At 38.0% G+C, this 21,440-nt stretch overlaps 1 protein-coding gene across 1 annotated transcript in view; it reads right to left on the bottom strand.

Moving 5' to 3' along the window:
- Window positions 1-10,735, bottom strand: part of MID1 (midline 1) — a 247,705-nt gene extending 236,970 nt beyond the window's left edge. Inside the window, exon 1 of the mRNA XM_038173018.2 lies at window positions 10,527-10,735. The gene's annotated coding sequence lies outside the window, so the exon portion shown is untranslated. The remainder of the gene's footprint in view (window positions 1-10,526) is intronic.
- Between the last annotated feature and the right edge of the window lie 10,705 nt (window positions 10,736-21,440).

The following is a 21,440-nucleotide window of genomic DNA, read 5'->3' as shown; positions in this document are numbered from 1 at the left end:
GCAGCAGCTTAAACACAAGACCTAGGAATCAGCTGTAAATGGTAACACTGACTTCAATGCTTGGACATACCACAGAAGCTACATTAACCCAGAAGAACTTTGTTTTTTAAAAATCCAAGGTAAATGTAAATCTGATTCAGAGCTTGTACAAAGAGCTCAGTACCTAACTGCTGTCTCCAGCTATTCATAATTCAAGAGCCCAAACTAATACAAGTGCCAGAAGCCTACAGAGGTGCCTAACTTCACATAGAGCTTTTAAGACTATTGAAAGCCTATTTTAATTTAGTCTTGCTTTTCCCTCTGTCTCATCTCCCAAGAGTTTATGACCTCCATGTGGGAGGAAAAAGTCCTTGACTCAGTGCTTTAGGATTTTTTCCTTAACATCTGTATAATGTAAAACATACAAAAATGATCTTAATGAGGCTCACAAGCCATGTTACCCCCTTCCTTTTGTGATAGCTCTCACCAGAAGACCACAAAGCCCAGAGTTTTATGTGATTTTTCCCTCAGTGGCCCAGTTGTTACAGTAGGAAATAAGTTTGTATCAACACAGATATGACACCTCTTGGCCATAGCACCACCTTTCTGGGCAATACTGAACGTACACTGGAACCTTCTCTCAGTCAGGGAGAAGTCTTCATCACACTTCTTGCATTTCCAGGGCAAGATAGTCTGTCATATAAAAGTTAGACCAAACCAAAAGTATGTCTAGCTATGATTAAAAAACAGGGAGCTCTTCACAGCCCTTGGTAGAACATTTGTTAGCAACTACACTTGAAAGAACATCCCAGGCAGATGAAGTCATTCATCATCACTACATAATGCTTTCCCTGAACTCCACAGAAGGGAAGGCATTTCTTCTGGCAGCTCATTAACCTCTGTATTATAGGTCTTGTTCTGAGGTACTGATTAGGAAAGGCACATCAGTGAAAGCCTTAGATCCCACTTCACGCACTTAAAAGTCAAGCACTGCAGAACTTTGCTCATAACACCCATCTTTCTCAATCTAGTCTCTAATCACTTCAGTGGAAAAAAATACTCAGTTCTAGCTCACTAAAAGATACAGGTTGCTTTCTGTTGAATATTAGTACCATACCTGCATATTATTGGACAAGAGATTTTTGTCATGTTTCGTAACATTGGATTTTACTTTGACATCTATCTATATTATATGAAAACATGAGAAACTCCTAACATGGTCCTGATCTAGGAGAATTACTGAACCTTGCTTAGAAGAATGTCATCTTTCAAACAAGTTTTAGCTTTAACTTGTCCAAGCACTTAAAAGAGGATATTTCTCTAGGCAAAATGTTAAAAGCTGTTTTGGAATAGACATATGGTTATACAGTTGCCTACAATTACTGAATATTTTAGTAGTCTGGTTCAATTTAATTTTTGCAAAATATTTTTAGATGCAGAACTTTAAACCTCAGAAATGAGAGTCAGATAGTGATGTTGCCTATGAATACAAAATGTAATATGCTCCCCTCCCAAAGGACAGTAATTAAAAATCATAGTAATGATTGCCATCACTAAACGAATATTTTCTAACAGTTATACATTGGTTGTCTGAGACAACATTCCCTTCCACTGTGCTCCAAATAAGGATTGGATTAAGTCAGAGATCACTGTGGAAGATAACAGCAACGTGTTATGGGATCCCTCTTGCAATGCGAAGGACCTAGTCATGAAACTATATGTATATGGTCTCACCTAGAAAACTGAAAATTCATGGTGGCTGCCTCGCCTCAACACTTAGGCTAAATATTGGTCAGAGAAGTGGTTTTGACAAACAGCCCCCTGGCTGCAGTAGGAAGGAGAGGAGCTTATTCAGCCTCTGCCTGCTATACCTGTTCCTTGAACACATGAATGCAGTAGAAAGCAGTTTCTTTTGCTGCCACATATCTCTGCTGCATCCCATTTGCTCCCTACCCCTGCTCCCACCCTCCATTAAAGAAAACCAGTCCATTCACAGACAAGTGAAGACATGGACAGGTTCAAATGGATGCTTGTGATATTGAAGAAATTTTCTGCTAATTAAAATATAGTTAGAGAAAAGGTTCCCATAACAACTCTGTTATAAATCCATCTCTTATAATTGACAATATGTGTGAATTAATTTTCGGAAGGTAAACACTTCAGGTTTTGCCATTGTGCATCTCAGACACAATCACCATTTAGGATTTCAGTTCAGCCAACCTCTTGAAATGACTGACTGAATGCTGACTCATGAGAATGAGGTTATGGAAAGTATCAAGCAGAAGAAATCAATCTCAGTTCCATTTCCATGTTTATCTTCTTCTATTTTTACATTCTCCTTCTCTTGGATCATCAACTTTAATTTGGAACCTGACTGATCAAATGCTTTGCCTCGTATTCTCATAGTGAGCTTAATGGATATTGGGCTATGGTGTACTACATCGATCGACAGTAATAAACGACTCAGCACATGGGAGATGTACTAATTTTTTGCTCATAGCACATCAATAACACATTTTACACAACTACACAAACACTCCACTGTGCTGTCTAAGGAGAACTTTGTCATGTAACTCTCAGGCATACCTTCTGCTTCGATACAGTGCTTGGGAGAACAATCTTCACTCCAGCACTAACAAGCTTTTTTTTTTTTTTAAAAAAAAACTCCCACATTTATTTGCAGTAGTTGTGTTCTTGCTTGCTTTACATCTACAGAGAGTCTATTGTTCTGTTTTTTATTGTATAGATTATATAATGCTCTAATAAGAGGAAAAGGTATGCATTTTGTAAACTAAATAGCAATGGTTTCACATGTGTAAGCAGACCCACTTACTTTTTGGCATGATTTTATTAGGTTTTTCATTTGTTCACATCATCTCTCTATTTGCTGTTTCTTAATGCCGGTGTTAAAATAGGTTACTTGTCTATAACATTTAAGACCCGTGTGGAAGCTAAAAGTAAAGTAACTATTCGAACATCCCAAGTTCCAAAGCAATGAGACTATAACATAAGAAAGAGTGAAGGGAACATGGCATCATTTCACTCCACTGTCTTGTGCATTGCAGGTATAATACCAGTCTAAGGCTGAGCCTGTTGATCCCTAAGATACAGGAGGCACCCAGGGGTATTCCTCTGCTGATCTACAACCAGATGGTTAGAGAACAGGAACTGGAGGCCTAAGGTGGAGATAAAAACAACCCCAGCTCCATCTGGCTCCCAAGCATGTACTTCCGGGTTCACTCTTTGCACTCAAGTGAAGACAGGAGCAGGCAACAGTCATCTGCTGGAGTAGCAGGAAGAGCTCAGGTGCTCCTTAGTCCTTCAGCTGAAGCCAGTGTTCTTAAGAGATCTTGTATAGGGCACTCTGGGAATCCAGGTTTTACCTAAAATATACTCAGTTTGTGCAGTCTTGGTCAGGTTTTCTTGTTAAATTTTTTCAATTGCTTTCTATTACACTCTCTCCAGCTTGTCTGCATATGTCTTTATCATGTATAAAACTGGAAAAATAATTCAGTCTAGGAACTTATCATAGTGGAACAGGACAAAATAATTAGCTGTCATCCTCTTGTATACAATACCTTCGGTAATGAGTCCCAGAATGACATGTTCATGTTTCAACATTTTGTCACATTGGTGACTTGCATTCATTTTCTAATTTGCAATAGCCCACAGATGCTTATTCTGACTGAACGATTCCCCACTTTCTATCATTGAATTATATTTTCATTCCTGACTGTAGTGACGTGCTTCTTTTGATTCATTTTATCTTGATTTCTGACCAGCTGGCCCGCTGCTCAAACTACTTTTGAATTTAGTTCTAGCTCTCTCAGCCTAGATAATGCACTGGGAACATTACACATGATACCAACTCCATCAATTAAACTTTTCGGTTTCCTAAACCCATTCTGAATAGAAAACATTTTTTCACATCCAGCAATTCTGCACACACCAAAACTTTAAATTGTCTGTGGTGAATAAAGGATTGTTCAGCTGATGGGTCTACTCAGCTGTAATCTTCCATTTTCTCCTCATGTTTTCTGTGATTTAGTTCTGTGAAAATTCTGTGATTCTGTGATTTAGTTCTCATGTGACATAGACAAAACATTCAAATTCATCTCTTAAGGGGACAGAAACATAAGAACTAAAACCTTCGAGGCACATTAGGTTAACCTCTAAAATTAAGATGTAAGCTAACAACTGTAAGTCATTTCACTGAGTTCATTTTCATTAATCTAAACCAAAACAATTCTGTTGTGCATTCTAGAAGTCTTCAATGGTGCACATTAGAACCAAGATGTGTCTGAAGCACCAGCGTACCAAACAACGTATTGCTAAACAGTTGCTGAGATCAACAGCTAAATTTCAAAACCCAGGTAACGTTTGCAATCAAGATGGCACCATAGACTGTCCTATATCAACGTGTATTTGGCTTCTCTTTTAAGTGTTTGTTCTGTTTTGTGCTGTGAATATGGTGAGATTCTGGAATGAAGCATATGCAGATTTCATCTACTTCTGTTTTCCAATGTCTGGTTCATTTCTCTATGCCCATCATTGTTGTCTGGTGTGTGGTTGCATGCCCATCTCACTGCAATCTTTACTTCTGTATTGACATTTACATGTCTCTTTCCATGCAGTTTAAAAAAAAAAAAACACTATTGGTGTATTGTTGGAATGGTTAGAAATATTGGTGACTGCATATATGAACTTGACAGTGTTTTTTTTCTGCCTATGTCATATATGTTATCCCATATGATATATTTTACTGACAAAATTTAAGGTTTATTTGGTAAACAAATGCAATGCTGGTTGAGTCCAGTGATTTACATCATGTAAAAACAGAACATCTTAAGCAACACATGTGCAATAAAAGCAAACAGATGTTTGCAGTCTAAGCACTGTGCTAATGGTGGTGGTATGGCAACATATCAAAGGCAAAACACAACGTATCCAGAATTGCCCACTGGAGTGTTAAGCACAGCTGCATAACTTTGAATGAACAACCAATAGGATATCCCAAACCACTTTGTGGCATGTTGCCATACTTAAGGTAAGAATTCATAATTAACTGCTAATACCTAAACTCCTCAGCTAAAACAGTGTGGAATTTCTTGTGAACAAGACAAAGATATGAGATGTAGTAAAACCATTGCTTGTTTTACAGCATTAACCTAGCAGCAACACTACTGTTGTTTCATATGTAGTGAAATTAAACGTGCCCCAAAAAATCCACCTCAGGAGGCCTGATCTGAGGTTTTATGGAATTTTCCAGGCTGGGTAACTACAAAAAAAATGTTGGAAACACAGCAGCACATGCATTGCTGGAAGAGCACAGCGGACAAGTCGTGACACTTATGGTCTGACATCCTATTGGCTCTGTAATCCAGTGCATTACAAACAGTGCTGTTCTCAGCCTGTTGGAATGGCTAGAACTATGCATGAGGTGTCAAAAATGTCATTTCGTTCATACCACTGAATGTAAATTTCACTAAAGTCTCAGAAGAAGCTGAAGTTATATATGACTTCATATAATCATATATAACAAAGGCAACTACTCTTTTGCTGATATTTCCCTAAATCTAACATCCAGAGAACCAATGGCAAAACTGCCATTGAGTGAAACTACCAGAGGGAAAAAAGTGAAAATGAACATCCACCTCTCAGAGGAGTTTTACAAAAAGCTGTTAAAAAGAAAAAAATGTTGATTTGTTCAAGAAAAATGCTACAAATATTGACTGAATTAGCTAAAAGCAAACAGCAGTTTGCTATTTGCTCTGTCCAAAGCATCACATGATAACTTTTTTTTTTTTTTTACTAAAATTGAGCAGAGAATTTAGCAGCATGTGAATTAGAACAGGTACTAAAATCCCAGATATAGTTATGTTGGGAAACATGCATCTATTTATGTACAGACTTCTGGCCTCAACTATATTCTTAAATATCTTGCTGAACATATAATACACTTAACAAGAAAACATTAATAAAATAGAATCACAAAATATACCAAGTGTTTATGCATTCCCTTATTTGCTACAGCACATGCTAGTTATCTGTTACAGCATCAAAAAAATAGATTTAATATTGTTTTTGATGAAAGAAGCAAGGAAATCTTTTCTAAGAAGCTGGTAAACTCAAATACTAAAATAAGTTGCATATTTTCAATACTTTCCTGTATGAGTCTCAAAGTAGTGTGTATTCCAATACTTAAATCCAAGTTACAAACTATTGATCAAAATTAAACACAAAACCAAACAAACAACACAAAAAAATCGAATCATAAGCCTACAGAAAGCAGACTATTTATGAGATAACATAAGACCTGAGAATTTGCAAGTTTAATCTTCAGCCTAGTAGTTTTCCGAATTTTTCAGACTGAATAAATGTACAAGAAGGCATGATAAAGCTGCAGTTCCACATCTTTATCACAGATTTTTCATGCTTTATGTTTCTCAGCCAGTTTTAATTAAAATACTTCAATTTTTTCCTTCCCTAAACAATTACATTACACATTAGTGAATAAATATATAGATGCTGCAGTTTTCTTTTTATTAATTCAGGGAACAGCTTAATGTCCTCTGATCTGACAAAGTGCCACTCCTCAGCTTTACACTGCGCAGCTTTTTGCCTCCTTCATTTGCATGGCTCCCAAGCACACATGCTCACAGGAGCTGCCATGCAAGGCAAGGCTAGAGGTTTCTAGCAGGGAATGCAATGTCTTAGTTTATGTCGTGGTTAAAGACTGTGGTCATCATAACTTTATCCTCCAACTCAGTGGCTCAGCAGAGCCAAGCAGGGCTCCAGGGAATGAGGGCAGCAGCTGGACTAGAAAATGCAGTTCAGATTTGGAATGATATTTTTAACTTTAAAATTCCAGAGACATTTACCAATGGCTGGACCAAGAGGGAGACAGCAGTAAAAAGAAAGATACAAAAAATCAAACACCTCTTGTAGACCATGTGATCTCTGGATAGCAACATCAGGCAGACAGACTGGACAGACAGATTAAGATGTCTTCGCTGTACTTCCTTATCATTGGTCCTCAAAGCAAAGATTTAAACTCATGCAGTACAATGAGCATCGCAGAAGAACAGCTCTCACCCGAGTCACTCTCTGGATGCCCATCTCCCCCTTGCATTATTCCCAGATTCCTTCCTTAGAGCTCTGCAACTGCGGATGGCAATTTTCAATTAGGCATGTGCTTCAGGGGAAATAAGGAATTTCCCAAGGTTACTTTAGGGCAATGAAATCACACATGCCACATAAAATGCTTACACTACAAAATGATAGCATAATGGAATGGTAAAACCTTTAACAAAACCCTAAAGGGAGCGCACAACTAGTACAGCATGGTCATTTTTTATTTCAAGCTCTCTATTTACACCTTTGAAAGTCAGTGTTTCTTTTTATTTAAAAAGTGATAAGAGGTAACAGGAAAAAAAAAAAAACAACAACCATGATGTGCCCAGCTCCTCTTGCCAATGTGTAGGACCACTCCGTTTCAAATTGCATGCAAATCAGAAATTATATATATATATATATGCAGTGATGGTTCCATTTAAGTCTAGAAAGCATACAAACAAATTTTCTGTTTGTAGGATGAACAGGTTACTAAATGTGAAAAACATTTAAACCATTTGTTATGGCCTTTCATTTCTAAACAAAAAAACATGGCAATAAAAGCTAAATACATCAAGCAGACGCTGTTTTAAAAGCGACAAATGAGTGAAACTTCTCATGAATTTAAACCACCAGTAACTCATCAGTAAGAAAGAGAGGCAAAAAATATTTTTGGTCCAAGTAATCAAAGCTTTTGTCATACCCATAAATAATCTGGTGCTTCTCACCTTTGGCATACAAACAAAAATACCAATTCAGTCATGCATTAAACTCCAGATTGTCAAATTCAAATATTTCTTTTTCACTTCAATCTTGTTTCTGTTACACAATTCAAGATGGTACCATAGACATATGCAGACTTGCTGCACCTTTGCCTGGGTTCAGGATGTTCATTTCCAAACTATACGGTCCAATACCTTACTATTGTACACCCTGAACATGGGTCTGCTATTAAAACTGTTATCAAGGAATCACTGATTGAATGAAGAATTAATTGTTAAACTATGTCACAGTGAATGCTAGCTCTTGTTTTAATCAGTGAATACAACACATCACATGGATTGAAGACCAATGAGTAGGGCTGGAGGTTGGTTTGCAGGAGCTCAGGAAACAGAAGAGTCATTCTATAACCCAGCCACAGCTATCAGATTTTGTTGGGATTTGAGACAATACACAAGGTCTACCCTGTGCTTGCTTCATCTACTTTGCAATTCTTTTCTCACTGTAAAGAAGGATAGTTTTCCTGGGATATATCTTCCATCCATATATCCTAGTCAGAAAAGAACTTGCTTTTTAGTGCATCCAAGTCAATGAAAACTCATGCAACACCATGGGCACAGCACCAAGCAGAGGCAAAAAACACAGGGTAGACACTGGTGTTAGGCATATCCTGGTGTGTTACACATGCTGTGGGAGGCAGAGGAAAGAACAAGGCACATGTTGTGGCCTGAGGGGATGAGACCCCACAGTGCCTCTTGTCTCCCTGGAAGAGCCAGGGTCAGAAAGCTCACCTAGGGGCAGTCTGCAGCCTAGATGGCTGCTTAGATCTTAGGGTAGAGTAAGCTCATGGAGCCCAAAAGATACTGTGTACACTTTGAACCAGGGTTCTGTCTCACTTTGCATGGTGAAGCCAAAAGACCATTAACAATTGTGGAATGGCTAGACACTAAACTGACAGGGGCAATGTAATTTACTGGATAGACTACAAGAAAGCTGATTTAATAGTATGTTGGTCCACTGTCTTCTTCTGTCCTTTAAGTTCATACTTTAATTACTAACACCCCTGCTAAAATCTTTCCTTTGTGCTCCCACTCAATTCACAATAATAAATGCTATATGCAAAGTGGACTGGAAACTACCATGATGAGAAGTTAAACAAGTTAAATTGACAGTTCTAGTCCACCAGTCCTACACTGTTTGCTGTGGTGTTTTCCATCAAGACCAAAGCTGTTTCATAGCAATGAACCCATTAGCTGTAGTACTGAAGCAGCATTTAGGAACATGTTACTTACCTTCTCTGCAATGTTGAAGCTGTCATAAAATTCCCTTCTGGACTGTTATGGCTATTATTATGTCATTGCCATTAATGTTTAGCTAAACAGTCAGGAGTTTGGAAATGTCTTACATATAAATGAATGAGGATCAATATCAACACAAGTGAATTTTAATCCTGACAGTTAGTCTCAATTTTAATCAGGTAATATCATATTACTAACTCCAAGCAGGCATTCATTCATAAAAATTTGAAATATTTAGAAAACGGTTTTTACACAATCTTCATTGAAAGCTTCTCAGCCTGTAGTCATGGGACTGCACTTGACTTTCCCACTTTGTTTCCCAGCAAAAACGTGTCTGTAACTCCCATAACTAGTGCATTCATGTGCACATGCCCACATAAATATGATTAACAATGAAAACTAGTGTAAGGCAATCTTATGTCTACCAATTGCAAAGGTCAGAAAAGCAGTGATTCTGAAAATAATTGCCACCTGTTTCTGAATAGGTTTTTGCAGTTTTTCTTAGAAGGCACTTCTCAGAAAACTCAAAGTATAATTTCATTCCTATCTTTTATACCATAACTGCATAAAACTTGAAGAAACTTTCACAATTTACATGCTGATGCTTAACAGCAACTGTCCTGAAGGACAGCACAACAGTTTTCTTCCAGCTAGAAAGCTGCTGGAAGTAAGATTTCAACTTGAATTTTCATTATGTCCTGGCCAAAATCTACAAGGAACAGATTGTTGTCTCTCTCTCTGTCAGTATTTTACACAGAGGCTGTTGTAAAGGTTATCAGAATATATAAATATTTCCTAAGCAACACAAAAGCTTGTTTTGAACCTGGGGTAATCCCTGTTGTAGAAGAACAAGTTTTGCTTACACTTCTTAAACAGTACCTGCAGCTTATTTTTTAACTCACTGAAAAATCTTTATTGCTGCAGGAACTCCCTGTTTTCCCGCAAATGCATTCCAGCTATGCTGACTGAGCTGCATTCATACACAATGAAATAAAGTACACCAAAATCCTGGGAATGCTGAAGAGAGCGCCTTGTACAAAGTGCACATTTTAACCTACAAAATCAAGGACCTCTTCTCCAGACAGGATAGGATCTTAAAGTTCTGCATTTGCAGAAATTCGAGGAGTTAAGCAAAGCATCTCAGCCCTATTTCCAGTCCCAGCTAACGTCTGTGTTCCATCAGAGATAAGAAAGTTTGATAATCTCCCGAGCAAAAAGAAGGTGTATGAGAATTAGAAGCACATGGAACAGCCAGAAAAACTAAAGTAATTGTTGCTGCACACAAGAAGCGCACTTTTGCTTCCCAACCCCTATTAAACCGCAAGCCATTTTAGGAGGGAACAGCAGCTGTAGGACAAGCAGCACCCCGCACTTCACCCCGCCACCCTCCAGCCGCAAGGCTGCGCGTCACCATACCTGCTTCTCCATTTTTAACCCCCAGGCAGTTTTCTCCCCGGCCTGAAGTTGAAGAAAACGGGGATAGTCCTTCCCAGCCGGGCGCTGGGTTGCCCTGCTGCTGTTTGTGCTGCTGCTGCTGCTTGCGCTGCTGCTGCTTGTGCTGCTGCTGCGCGGTTCCACGCCTTGCCCTGTCCAGCCCCGCACCGCCGCTCGCCCCTGCCCCAGCTCCAGCCCCAGCTCCGCGTTGTCGGGCAGGTTTCCTTATATAGGTGAACGCTAATTGCATTCCTGGTGAAAGAGGCTAACCGGGAGCGAGCTTAACTTGGTTAACTCCACAGATACCAAATGGGGCTGCCTGCCCGCCTGAAGTTTGCTGGTGTAGCTCTGAAGTGGCTTCGGAGGGGAGAAGAGTTTTGTTGCAACACCGTTTAAAACCTCTCAAGCTATTCCATTTTTCACAGCTCTACTAATACTGAGTGCTATGTTAGTATTGCATAAAACACTTGATATTTTTACAAAATGCTCTCCCTTAACCTATATTTTACTTCAAGAAAAGCACACGAGGTGACAAAAGCATGAGCACGCGCACTCTGTTAGCACCAAAATAATTCTGATCCTATCAGAGTTTTCACAGAAAGACTGCCATATATCAAATGGTATGTGAAGAAGTTAGGAAATGAGGATTGCAATACTGCTGTCAATGGAAAAAAGCTGTGTAAGAAAAGCTTGTTTTACTGTTTTCCACTTCCTTTTCTATACAATGTAATAGCTAAGCTTCTGGTGATAGATCTGTCTTTGTCAGACAGGTGTGATTGTGATATATTAACAGACACACCCCTACCTAAACAAAAAAAATACAGAGACAGACTGGGTACCTAGAACAATAACACAATGCATTCTGCAGAATGAGGACACACGTATTTCAGATATTCTTGACTCCTCTTGCCCACCCACTACTCACTAAACCCCTTCTGCAAGCACAACTTCAATAGTTTGAAGAACCTTAACACATAACTAATTAATCACAGGGAAAATCATGAAATATGCTTCCCTGCCTTTTATTCTATCTGGTCAAGATTCACCTATTTATTATGGCCCTCTTAGAAGCTACAACGCTGACAATATGTAGGGGGAGACAGATGACAAAAAACATAAAGGAAGAGAAAAATAATAATAATAATAATAAAAAAGCAAATGATGGATGAAATGAAAACAAGAATTCAGTGACAATGAGAAAGGTTAAAAGATTTGGTCAAATGATGAAAGGCTGGTGTTTAAAAAACAAAGAAACAAACAAAAAAAAAGTGCATTGAACTCAACTCCAAGACATATCTTTTTTTTTTTCTTTTTTCTTTTTTTTTTTCTTCATTCTTTCCTCCAGATGTATTGCCTATAACTCAAGACAGACAAGAGACACAAATTCTGCTTCCTGGTGACCTATGGTCGTTTAGAAACCAGAGAGTACCACCCAAAAGCTGGGAATTACCATTACCCAGTGGACTAGAACTTTTCTTATCCCCATGTAATATATGTCTTAAAGATCATCAAATAATATACTGCACAGAAAAGCTATTCCTAATGACCATTCCTAATGGTTTCAATACTTCTTTCATTATAATTTTTCTCTTCCCCTGAGGCATAAACATTCAACCTTTTGATACTGCAGGAGCTTGGCTTATAAGTGGAGAAAAATGAGAAACAATACCAATAAAAGCTGTAAGACTCAATAAATATATCTAAAATAGTCTCTCTGTACAGTGTATAGGGAATCAGGCATATGTGGCCAGGGGCATGGTGTAATGGTCTTCATGGGACTCTTTCAGGACATGTAACTCGCTTGTGGCTTCACAGTGTAAGAGTATGTCAGCCGTGCCAAGTTACTGCAAAGCTGGTCTATACAGCCTTGTATTCCCTCAACACCAGTGAGCTTGTGACCAGTTCCTGACTGAGTATCAGTTTTTCACATGAAGCAAGCAATTAAAATCCATCAGATTCCCAAAACTGCAACAACAAAGGATGGTTAAAAGGGATGTTATGCCAGAATAGTTGTTACTTCAAGTATGGCTGACAACTATCTTTAGGTTAGCCCTCTTTTTGTTAGCCAACTCAGATCCCACAAAACATACCGTAGTCAAGGATTTTCCTACCATTTCTTCAATGCCTGTATGACTAATTTATTTTTCCAATCAAAATCTCAACTAGCTGTCATATTCTGTACCTTACATCCTCCTTTACCTCCATCCCTGACGCAACCATCATGTTATGAATCAGTCATAGGATTTGGGGTCTTATAGCCAGGCATGAATGCTTTAGCTACTGACCCTCAAATCATGACTTCAGCAGAGCACTGGTAAAAACATGAGAAAATTCCTCAAGTCCTCCATTTGCTACCTGTGTAGGAGAGAATTTCTTCCCTTTATTTAAAATGTGTAGTGAAATACATTTTTTTCTGAAATGAAAGCAATCCAGTTAATTCCTGAAGCTGAGGGTAATAAGCCTAGGCTTATTACTTTCATTTACTTGGCTGTCGCACGTGCATTATCTGCAAATGATGCCAAGATAATGTTAATTACCCTGTAACCAATCTCTCTTGTTCTTCAGAAAGAGCTTTAGTAGTTCTGAGCCTGCATTCAGTCTGGGTATGCTGGAAAATCTCTAAGCAGATATCTAAAATATATTATTTTTAATGTTAGGCATTAAAAGATTCAGTAGAAATGAATGCAAGTTATGACAATATGTTATTTTCTGTATCACAGTGTTCCATGTTATTTTTGGCAAAAAATCAACATTTAAGTAATCGCTCTCATTCAGGGTGTCATTAGCTCGTTTCCGGTGCACAATTTATACAAACGGTTTACTAAGGTTAGTTTAGTTCCTGCCTTTTAGATAGTAACTATTTGTTAGCCCAACGACCTTTGTCTAGTAGAGGAGCAGTCCCAGACAGGTTCTTGTGGCTGATCAGAGTACTGCTATGTTCCTCATGACTGCCAGTTGCCATATGCCTCACTAGCCATATTTTCTTTATCTCAAAAGATGGTTTATAAGAAATATTTTCTCTTATACTTTCTTATTAAAAGACTGATGGATTTTTCTTCTCCCATTTCTGCCCATTTGTTAAATCCACAGTCCTGTCACTGTTTACGTTGCTATGTCAGAAATGGAAATCTAGTATACACTTCCATGGCAAATTTTGATTGAATGGAATAGATAAGTAAAATACATCCATAAATTAATTTCCTATTAAACAAACAATGCTAGTTCCTAATCTTACCATGTATGTCTAAATATCTGCCTTGACTTTTTCTTCCCCATTAAAAGCTATGGGTGGTAACACAGAAGATTTAGTCTCCTTTTACTGAATTCTTACTCAAGGACAAGGTTTCCTTCTGAAGTTCTTTGTAGTCTGAAATTGTCCACACTTGAGCAACTCAATAAACTGGCTAAATTTAGCCAGGTAAGTAGGGTAATAGAGATTTCTCAAATTTCATTGAGAAATTGTTGCCCCACAGTTTCCAGAATTAAGCTGTTAATGCATTCTTGAAGTTCTGATTCCTTCAATTCAATGGTAACACTTCCTTTCACTTTAATATTGACAAAATTTCTTACCTCATCTTGGTATCTGCCTCTTTACATCTTCGGTTTCCCTTAGAGATGTGCATCATTGAGCATCCCACAATGCATGCTCTGTTCTCTTGGACTGCAACTAGATCATTCCTTCAATAGTTCATTGTTTATTCTCAGCTTCATTACCTAGTCCTCAAATCACGTAACATACTTTGCTAGAATGACAGAAGTAAATACCTTACACATAAGGTAGATTCAGTTCTAACAGCCTTCATTTAACATACAAATCGCCCCAGAGATATACAGTAGCATGCTGCATCTCTTTCCATATCAAAAAGGTCTGTTATCTTAAATACCTAAAACTCGGAGTATGTTATTACTATTTCTATTTCTGCATTGGCTTTAAAATCTTCTACACACACAGACTACTAACTTTGCATTGTAAGATATGTGGTAGTCTGCACAGATGCATTAATGAGTATTATGCTCAGGCTTTTGGTTTAATAACTGAAAAAGCCACAAACAAGATGCTCTTCTGTAGAGTATAGCTTTCTCCAAGCTACCTGGGGAAATGTACTGGTTATGGTTGGGATGGATTTAACTGTCATCATAGCCTGGTTAGTGCTGTATTTTGGATCCGTGGTTAAAACAGTGTTGATAACACCTCTCAGCCATTAGTTCCATGACTATAACTGGGAATACACAGACACATCAAGCCAAACGTGTCAGTCCCTGTTAGCAGGCATGCTAGCAACAAACGACGTAGAGCTGTAGACATAGCACAGAATTTATACACTCAGATAAAAGAAGGCACAGGGTTTTTATATGCCTTTCTGTCAATTTATGCTACTCTTTTATTCCAACAGATGCAAAATAAAATTAATCTATGAACCTATAGAACCTAAGAACCTAAGAAATCAACATTAAGGCTGTAAATGAAAATATACAAGAAAGAAGAAACTAAAAGGTTAAGGGTACTCAGAAGCAGTAACTCACAATTGCACGTACTGCAGGCAGCTGAGCATGTACCTTATCAGGGGAACACTAGCTGTACGGATCAGTTAACTTTATGATACAACCTTTACTTTTTATTATTTCCTGATCTGGTGTTCAATTTTACAACCTTAATGCAACTTACTTTGCTAATAAAGCATTTCTTATAAAATTTGACCATATTACTTAACCTTTACACAGGAACAAAGATGTCAAAACAAGTTACAGGCTAATGTCTAAGGGTATTATTTTTACCCTTGGGAAACAAATTGAGCTTTCTTCCCTGTCACTGTTTCAAAATTCATCATTAAAAGCTATGTAATACAACAAGTTACTATCTTTAACCTTGCACCATGTGTTCTTCAGGTTTCAGTAACATGCTTACACCAAACAAGAGTTTTATGTTTCCGTTAAATAGATTTAAAACTCAAGGTTGTGCTATTAGGTGAAGCAATTAGTGCAAGATCCAGCAAAAAGCTATTTGGTCCAGAAGAGTTTAAATACCTTATCTGGTAAAGTTAATGAAATATTTACAATGATGCTATTAATGAAGATTAGAGATGGATTAAAATGGCATTTGGAAAATAAATCAGACAATTAAATAGGCTTTCAGAACTGTGGAAACTCCTTAGGATCCAGGGAAAGAATACTCGGAATACTAAGAAGGGCATTTTGGAAACACTTAGTTTTTAGTGCCATAGGACTCCAGATTGCAGAAACTGCCTTCATGTCAACATCAACATTAGGGATTATAAACATGGTGATGCTTAATGCTGACCAGCTGTGCCTTAAGCTTTGTTTTAAAGCCCTTTCAAGATGTCTTTAACTGCGTCACCTTCTATACTCAGCATGCTGTGTTAATGATGGGGCTACTAGAAATGGTTGTTAGTATTTGATGTGACCATCAGATTAGCTAAATCAGTAATGTGATCTTGAGTTACATGGAGAAGGGTGATGCTGTAAATGAAACAGCCATTGTTAGTTGAATTTTTATATTGCATTCCATGCATTTCTGCAGAAGGCAGAAAAAAATGGCCAAACTAGAAAATCCTAAATAAGTCAAGAGAGGTGATCCAGAGCAGGGGTAGCTGAAGAGGCAGAGCAGGACTCTGTGTTCCCTTGTTTGCTGAAAGGCAGCATAAAACAGCTTGTTGACACACCTTCCCTAGCACTTTTGAAAGAGTCACAGTTTGGCAACTGTATTTCTTTCCAGTGAGTTCATTTTTCCTGACTGAGAAAGAAGTGAAGTATTGAAAATTAGAACCCATTCAGCCTAAGCTCTTCTGCATTTTCTGAAAGAGAAACAGTATAGTGCCTTGTACCATAGATAACTGGATTGCCTGACAGTGGTACATCTCTCTGGACGGACCATAGAGGCGTGACTACACCTGGTTTAAACACTTTAGTTAGGTTCCTTAAACTAGGAGAGGTGGCTGCTCACCAAAGAGCATATGAAAATCAGTTATATAAATAAGAAAATGTTTATTAAAATTGATAGTATGCAGATTATTTTGACTGAAACATTATTCCTCAGTAGAACATACGAATTAACTTGGTCCTTAGTTTTACATAGTCCACCTTCAGTCCACTCTGAGCCTAACTGTATGCACAAGGACATCAAAATTTAGGGGAAGGACAGGCAAAGTTTTACATTCTGGGAGTTCTGACTATTAAAAGGATAATGTGGGAGTTTTTCTTTATAGGTCCTTGTTGTGGAAAAGCTGAAGGACTGAATCAACAGTTATGGTGTTCTCAGTTCAGGGAGGTGGAGGAAATCATTCTGCAGGACTTAAACAGGAAAGCATATATTGTGAAAACAAATGTTTTTGATAAAAAGTGATCTGTCCCAGTCACTACTTACTGTACACGGTAAATTGATTTTGTTCCAAAACTTATGGAAAACAACTAGTTATAATGCAATTTTAGGCTTTGTGTCCATACAAATGAAAATCAGAAATACTACTGGAATATAAAAAAAGCACACGTATTAAAGGATTTGTACTTAAGAGTAGGGAGGTAATAACTTATGCATTCACATAATAGCTAAGGCTTCACTTAGGATATTCTTTGACCTTCACATTGTGAAGATGAGACAGCATCAAAGAAGTACATTAAGAAAGCTGTAAGGTACAAGGAACAAGATGTGAAGGACATCTAGCTGAAACAAAACAAAACAAAGAAAAAAAAGCTGGAAGTTTTAGGGAGTTTTTGAGAGAGAAAAAAAAAAAAAAAAGAAAAAGAAAAAAAAAAGATGAAATTGAGAGAATTGTTCATGGTAGACCATGGAGAATGTTTACCTGAAACAAAAAATTTTAATTAGATGTGAGGACAAACCTCCAAATAAGAGTTATTCATCAGTGGAGCAGTCTGCCAAGGGAACCCCTGAGACACCACAAGAGGAAATACTTAAAGGGAGATTAGATAATATACTCAAAATAGTGCAGCAGATAAACCTGTAAAATATGTAAGTTGGAGTGGATAAGTTCCTTTTTTTAGTATTTTACATAGAAAAATCTCCTTATAAAATTTGCCTTGCAATTGTAAGTAAGTTCCAGTCCTACAAAAATTTAGGCATTTTTAGATTTTCTAACTATGTAAATAGCCTGATTTCAGCTTATTTTAACTTACTTCTTATCATAGAGAGTGGTCAGAAATATTCAAATAGTTTCTCCTCCCTAAGTGTCTGAAAATTATTTTAACAGTATGTGAAGGATTCTAGCTTAAGATCAGGATACAGTAGATAACACTGGATCATTTACGTCCACTATAAAGGAAATTAATCTCTCCCATTCTATCATTGCCACCTGCTACCCAAGGCTAGCTGCTGAGTGGTATTTGAGCCTTCTTCCCAAGTGTTTACAGGATTTTGCCACAGTTACCCCTAAACATTCCTCTGATGTAGCTTTTAAATGTATTGAAACGACAACTTCAGGAGATTTACATGAAACAAAAAGATGGAGATTTTATCATGCCGGGCCTTTTCACCGTTATTCTGCTTTCTGTTGCTCCAGCTGCTGCTCCTGTGGACTTCCCACATGGGATCTGTAGACCTACGTACAGACCTAAAGCAAGGGGAGAACACTGCCCTGCCAAACTCTGCTATCTCAGGCAGCATTTAACACCTGGTATAATATTTTGTGGGGGATATTAAGTTTAAGATCACTTATCAATTCAACTCTCAAATACTTATGTTGCAAGTAGCAGGATAATCAGCTCCATATTCATGGGTACCACCTTGTCCCACTGCAGTGTCTCCTGTAAATCAGACACCTGAGATAGGAAAAATTTTAACAGATTCTACATATCCACAATACAGCTGTCTCTGCTTCTGAGTTAAACAGTGTAGATGGATGCTGTATTCAATGGAGAAAAATATGCACTTCAAGGTCTCAGTTCAGATGAGCTACTTTGGGTATCTGTTTTAGAAATTATGCCCTTTAAGTGTCTATTTTTCCCCAGGGACTGGAAAATGGACATTGATCACTGTCTCAGACACACTACCAGCTCAGTCCCACCTTCAGATAGTCATTTTTCCATAGGATTGGGCATCATCTTAGCAACTACTGCAAGAAGTTCATTTATCCTCATCATTAAGGTATGCTGATGTCATTCAGCAGAGAAAAAACTCCTCCATACCCTTGGCTGGACCATGAATTAAGTCAAACAGTAGGAAAGTAGCACTTCTGTCCCTGGAATAACAGAACCAGATCATCATATATCCCATACCTGTAACCAGTGAGCTTCACTGTCAGGACCCCTTGAGTCATCAGGAGATGTTGTTACAGGCAAAATTCCTTTAAGAAGAAAGTTTAGCTACTTGGTTATTTTGGCTAACTACATGCATATTTGTAAATATTTGCTATGGAGACATTAGTTGGTTCTTATTTTTTGGCCTTTTTATGTTTCTTTATTGTCTTACAGGAATGTTATGATGCTTCTAATCCATTTGAGCCTTCCCTTCCCTTCCCTTCCCTTCCCTTCCCTTCCCTTCCCTTCCCTTCCCTTCCCTTCCCTTCCCTTCCCTTCCCTTCCCTTCCCTTCCCTTCCCTTCCCTTCCCTTCCCTTCCCTTCCCTTCCCTTCCCTTCCCTTCCCTTCCCTTCCCTTCCCTTCCCTTCCCTTCCCTTCCCTTCCCTTCCCTTCCCTTCCCTTCCCTTCCCTTCCCTTCCCTTCCCTTCCCTTCCCTTCCCTTCCCTTCCCTTCCCTTCCCTTTTCCCTTTTCCCTTTTCCCTTTTCCCTTCCTTTCCCTTTTCCCTTTTCCCTTCCCTTCCCTTTTCCCTTTTCACTTCCCTTCCCTTCCCTTGTCCCTTGTCCCTTGTCCCTTGTCCCTTGTCCCTTGTCCCTTGTCCCTTGTCCCTTGTCCCTTCCCACTTCCCTTCCCTTCCCTTCCCTTCCCTTCCCTTCCCTTCCCTTCCCTTCCCTTCCCTTCCCTTCCCTTCCCTTCCCTTCCCTTCCCTTCCCTTCCCTTCCCTTCCCTTCCTTTCTCTGTGGAAGGGCTGGAAGGCATGTCCTTCGAGGAGAGATTGAAGACATTTGAGCTTCACAGTCTGGAGGAGAGGAGTCCCAGAGGTGACCTCACTGCTTTCTGCTGCCTCCTGAAGAACGGAAATACAGAGGGAGGCGCTGGCTCCTGGGGAAGCGATGGCAGGGCACAGGGGCAGCACAAAGCTGTACCAGGGGAAGGCTTTCAGGTTAGGCATTAGGAGAAATTTCTTTACCATGAGGTTGTGCAAACACTGGAACAGGTTTCCTAGAGAGCTGGCTGATGCCCCATGCCTGTCAGTGTTCAAGAGGCATTTGGACAATGCCCTCATGCTTTAACTTTTGGTTAGCCCTGAAGGGGTTAGGCAATTGGACGTGACAGTGTTTCTAGGTTTCCATCCAACTGAATATTCTAAATAAATTCTAAATAATTCTTTCATCATTTCTTTTCCCTTTCCCTTTCTCTTTTCCCTTTCTTTCCAAGTAGTTCCTCATGAACCACACTGCACTCTTATCTGAGAAATAGAAAACCAGCAAACCCGTGATAGTAATTCAGCTCCACATTAGATTCATTTAAAAAGGAATTAAAACTGTTCAAATGAAAAACAAACAAAACAACAACAACAAAAAAACACAACTAACCAAACAAAAAACATTTCTCAGGTAGAAAGCTTCCTGAATATTACACAAACATATGGTATAATACATGTTAAACACGGAGACAGAAATAAATGCTCAATTCATGAAAAATTTAGAAAAAAGGTTTAATTAAATCTAACCATTGAGAAAACTCTTCTGCCTGTAATCTGATCTATAGGTAGGAAAATCTAGTCACTGTCCTTGGGGTTTCGTTATTCAGCCAACAACATTTACTTTTATTTCTTCTCTTTTTCCTCTCTTGCTTAAACATTTCTCATTACTCTGTCCCAGTAATATAGAGGGTGTAATTAAAGGAAGAATTGGACAAAATTGTTCAAACTCTTATGGAAAATGGTGCAGCACATATTTTCATGAATTTGCAAAAACTACCACCCATCCCTAAAAACTGACAGTAGTTCCATTTCCTTTTCACTAAGGGAGTTTTCAGTTTAAAACAGTGTTAGAAATGTAGCATTTACAGGAAAAAAAAAAAAAGAAAAAGAAAAAACGTTTACCTTGGGAGCTTGTGGACTTGGGAAAACAGAAGAGTTTTAAAGGGGTATGTGGTTTTTATAGACTGAAGGTGCCTGAATAATGTAAAATGCTTAGAAATTACTGTGAGAAAAGCCAAGAAGTGAAGGAAAATTTAAATCCCTGAAAAATAAAATAATAAAATAAAATAAAATAAAATAAAATAAAATAAAATAAAATAAAATAAAATAAAATAAAATAATAAAATAAAGAAGTCGTATTTCCTTCAAGTCTCTGTGGCCAAATGTAAGCTTTCTGCAGCCAAATATAAGTTTTCTGCATGCTTTGGCATTAATATTGATTTTAAAAATATCCAACAGGTAATTTTATTACTTGAAAAGTACCCCAAAAGGAAGCATCAGTATTTACGTAAAAACTATTAAATACTGATTTCATTTTGCATAAAATAAGTACTTATGCTGTTGAAGAAGTTAAAATATCATTCAGCTATAAGACCACAGAACGACAATGAGTAAACTCACCCTTCTTCAATGCTAAGAGACATTCAAATAGAAGAAGCCATATTTCAAAGATCTGTATCCTCCCATTTGGAAGGCAGGTGCTTAAAGGCAACTTTTTTTTTTTTTAATAATTTAATAAATTTAATTTAATAAATTTAAATAATTTAATAAATTCTTCATTTATACCGTGCCTAAAGTCTGAAATAGGAAGGATAGCAACAGAGGATTTCATGACTTCATAAGTGTAACTAGCTAGGCAGTAAC

Source organism: Anas platyrhynchos, chromosome 1, assembly GCF_047663525.1.
Source record: "Anas platyrhynchos isolate ZD024472 breed Pekin duck chromosome 1, IASCAAS_PekinDuck_T2T, whole genome shotgun sequence".
In the NCBI taxonomy this organism is placed as follows: Eukaryota; Metazoa; Chordata; class Aves; order Anseriformes; family Anatidae; genus Anas; species Anas platyrhynchos.
Note: the sequence above shows the minus strand (reverse complement) of the source record. Positions and strands in the feature narration are given on the sequence as shown.